Here is a 4470-nt window from a genome sequence, read left to right as displayed (position 1 = left end):
TTTTATCTTTACTTTTGCCTTTATCTTTTCTGTCACCCTCAGATTCGTTGTCCGCATTAAATTGCAATCTTTCCATCTTGATGGATTCCAAACATACAATTTTCTTGAGTAGATTGGCTTCAAGTAGGCTCAAACTGTTCTTGACGAGGAGGTTCGAAATACTGAGTTGATAGGAGTGCACAGTGTCTGCACTATACTTATGAATAATGAGAATGTCGAGCTTCCTCAGCTATATTTACATGTTGGCCAGGAGTTTATTAACTAAGCCCTTTATATAGCTATCGTTTGTTTGTTTTTAGCCGCCTTCCAGGGTCTTCTAGTTTTTTTTAGTCTTATTATTTGTTTGTTTGTCGGGGCTTTGATTCGTTGAGGCAATCACTTCGGGGATATTCTTTATTAGAGGGACGTTCGACTATTTTTTCCTATTGTTTTAATTCCTTTGATTCCTTTGATTCTTTGAATTTTCGTCGACTTCGATGACTATGCTGAGAGATTAGGCCTTGAGAAGTATGGGCTTGGCCAGTATTTCCATGATGGGAATGGTCATGGCAAGCCCCGTATACTCAGATTTGATTATCCTGATGCCCAATTTGAGAAGTGATTTATTATTATTGATGCTATCATGGTTGAGCTACCCCGATGGCAACTGAATAGCTCCCTTCTCCATGCTGATATCGTCCACGATATTCAGATACTGCTGTAATAGTTTCTTTAGCACCTGCTTTATGAGGAAACTCATTCGACAATCCAATCTATATTTTAATCTAATTGGCTCCATTATAATCCCATCCCATTCATATCATTTATACCACCCTAAATATTCATAATATCATTGACCTTATCAGCATAATGCAGACAATATTTATTTTGTATCAGTAATTATGGACCTGAAAACGGACATATAGACTTCAAACACTTTTAATAAATATATTCATTATAAATAGCAAACAGTTTTATGCAAGCTGACAACAAAATGAATTTAGTTCCTGCCAATAAAATTAGCATGCTGCTGGCCCGAATCATCCACCGGCCCCTACGGTCATCATTTGGCAAGATAATACTGTATGAGCCTGAAGACACTAATTAAGATAGGATAATTGTGCACTATGATCGGCAAGTGGAGGGTCTCAATACTATGAGCGAAATAGTGTTCAATAAATAGAATAGGCTCATCCTTAGAGCGTTCTTTCAGATTAAGGAAATGGCCGCAAAGACGAAAGTTCTTAAAAGAAACTATACGGCTTTTCCGACTTTGGAGAGTATTGATAACCCTGAACTTTCGTTCATGAAAAGCAGTCACTCCCGAAGTACAGTAACATTGGGCCTCAAATTAAAGAAGAACAAAGCTCAACTATCAAAGGCAATAGCAGTGAAATCTCCCAACCACAGTTTTAGAGCCATACAAGCCATGAAATGGTGAATAGCCTTTATGATAGAATTTTAAACTTATTGCTGGTACTTGAAACTGTCAATACATATGCATATATTCATTATATAATGCGCAATTATTCTAACTATTCATATTCATTAACAAGCGGATAATGAAAGAGTCAAATATAACGCAGCGTTGCGAGATTTGAGCAGTCTAAGAAAGTATTCTTGTTAATTTATAATTATTAGATGAGCTAATGGAAGGCTGAGTAATTGGTGCCAATTTATCAATATTTCCCGTTATTACAGTAATTGATTTATTATCATCGACCTATAACCTAAATCAAACATTACAAATAATGGGTTATCCTTCGTCGAGCCGCCTCAACCAAATATTTAATGCTTGCTTAAAAAATAAACAATATGGCTCTGAAAAAGTATTATAAATCCTCTAGCAAATACAATTAGCCAGCAATAGCAGAAAAACATCAAAATAAACGAAACACAACAACAATTGGTTTGGTCTAAAACATCGCTTGATTCTATTTAAACATGTTTGTTATTTTGTGTCTATTCCGCAGACTAATTGTACATAGCCTTTTATATTATAATCCATCAACAGATGCAGGAGGAGCGGCTGATAAACAGCATCGACATCTCTCATTACATGATTGACGAGGAATAGATCAATTTGGTGGCTCCAGGGGACATCATCACACAGTAGTAGGGCTATATGAAGTACGGGTCGTTGTATTTAGTGGGCATGGGACATACAAAAGCCAAGGCGGCATCTATGCATCTTTGTTGGGCACCGTGGAAATCACCAATCGGCTGATAATTGTAAACCCAATCAAAAGCAGGTACTCCCCACAAGTCGGGGACATCATTGTCGGGAAGGTCATTGAAATTGCCAACAAAAGATGGAAAATCGATATCAACGCCTCATCCTACGGGTATTTAAACCTAAACGCTGCCTATATCCCAGAGCAGCGTAAGAAAAACCAGGAGGACGAGTTCAACATGCGAATGATCATGGAGGAAGGGGACTACATCGTTGCCGAAATCCAGTCGGCCAATATGGATAAAACCTTCAACTTGCACACTCGCAACCCCAAGTACGGCAAACTTTAGCCCGGGGTCTTTTTGCAGGTATCGCATAAACTGATTAAAAAACAAAAGCAACACATGCTGGCAATACAGCACCAGGAAACAAGTGTGGGAGTGATACTCGGCAATAATGGGAACATCTGGCTCAGTGGAGTCAATCGAACTGCCAAATAAACTGACTTCAAGGAAACAGATAAAAACCTGTCCCTCAAAAACGGGGAGAAACTGGAAGAGAATGCGAACAGGACTATTACACTCTTGTTCAATGCCCTGAGAATACTCTCTTGGGAAGGCCTTGAGATCTCCGAGCTGCTGCTCAAAGATATTCTCAAGTTCATCGAGAGCAATAACATTTCCCACAATGAAGTCATATTGGGCAGAGATCGATAGATAAAAGAGTATTTATTGGAGAATATTCGAGAGAGAATCCCCAAAAGACTCGAGTAGTTATCTCGGAATATTACCCGAGGCTGATCCTGTATATAAATACTCTTTATGTAGACTCATTTGCAGGTTCATGTGACTCATTTGCTACTTACTCAGATATATTTCCCATTTTTTTGCTTAACTTTTTTTGATTTAACTTGCCTTCTGAAAGCTATTCAGCTTTGCTAAAGGAGTAATAACAATCATGTATCAAAATTCTTCAAATATATTTGATTAATGCAAAAGACTAATAAAAATGTTCTATAAAGTATAATTTGGTAATTAAAATAGATAATATTCGATTATAATAAATCAATTTAGGCTATGATGCATTCTTAAAGTATGACACTGATAAATATGCTTTCATATTTTATATATTTTTTTAATATTAATAAAATCAATAAAATCTATAAAATCAATAAAATCTATAAAATTTATAGAGCTTCATAAATGTTTTGTTTTGAGGGAAAAATCAAATTTTATACGGTTCTAACTCTTTTAATCCTGCTATCTGTCGCTTTAGGGGGTAAAATATTACTTTAAGAACAAAAAATTGATCGAGTCGCAAATCACTTGAGGACCCACACAAAAGGATTCGCCTATTCTAAGGCGCGCAGGACTTACCACTTCAAGGAAAAAGCCTATTTAGGTCCACAAAACAATGGTTAAATACCCGAGGGCATTCAAAGGGCAGGCCTGAGATTTCTCCAAGGCATAAATATAATTTCGGTAAAAACTTAACCCTACAACAATCCAACTCTCAAGAGTGTTTTCGCTCCAGCCCTTTCAAATATCGAGAAATTAACGGCAAAATCTCAAGCCGAAGCAAATTCACTAAAGTTATAAATTAATGCGGCTGCTGAAATCCAATCATTTGAATATAATGAGAATAATTTCATTTTATTTATCGAATAGAATTACATGAAGGCCCGCTGGAATTTACCTATTTCGCAGCTATTCAAACCAATCAACATCACTCTTGTTCAGAACTTACTTAGGAAGGAAATAATTTTAAATGCCACAAATGCCACAAATGCTACAAATGCCACCAATACCATCAATGCCACCAATGCCAACGTTTACAAATTTTCGCCTCTGGACTTTCGATAGTTCTAATCCAACACCCAGACTGATTTATACTTTTCAGTGACAGGATCAAATGCGAAAGTGTGGAAACAGAGCTTCCTGGCTTGCGAGCACAAGTTTACGAATTATGTCAACCCAGAAGATTTGCAAAGGATTAGCAAGATACCAAATGCTGTCGAGGCCAATAAAAGCATTACAATATTTGGGAGCTTCTTACAATAGATGAGGAACAAGGTATACTTGCAGACTCCTTCCAATAAATTCATCTACATAAAATTGAGATAAACAATCGATGAGGATGGGATGTTCCCACCTCGATCTGGGTTTAGGATTGGGCTTAACTTCTCAGAAAAGGGATGCTACTTGCTCGAAATTAATAAAGCCTCAGGAAGTGCTTTGATCAACCAGCCGATATATGTAGGAAATGCATTTCCACTCGTCCCTGATTATGAATATTTAGTGAAGCTTATCAAAATGGAA

The 4470-nt window shown here is 37.0% G+C and overlaps 1 pseudogene; it reads left to right on the top strand.

The window, feature by feature from the left end:
* Positions 1–973: 973 nt before the first annotated feature.
* On the top strand, positions 974–2502 carry LOC148299002 (uncharacterized; annotated as a pseudogene).
* Positions 2503–4470: the final 1968 nt, after the last annotated feature.

Source organism: Brachycentrus maculatus, unplaced genomic scaffold (genome assembly GCF_059751285.1).
Source record: "Brachycentrus maculatus isolate JH-2025_06_01 unplaced genomic scaffold, ASM5975128v1 h1tg001437l, whole genome shotgun sequence".
NCBI lineage: Eukaryota > Metazoa > Arthropoda > Insecta > Trichoptera > Brachycentridae > Brachycentrus > Brachycentrus maculatus.
This window is presented reverse-complemented; position numbering and strand designations above follow the sequence as displayed.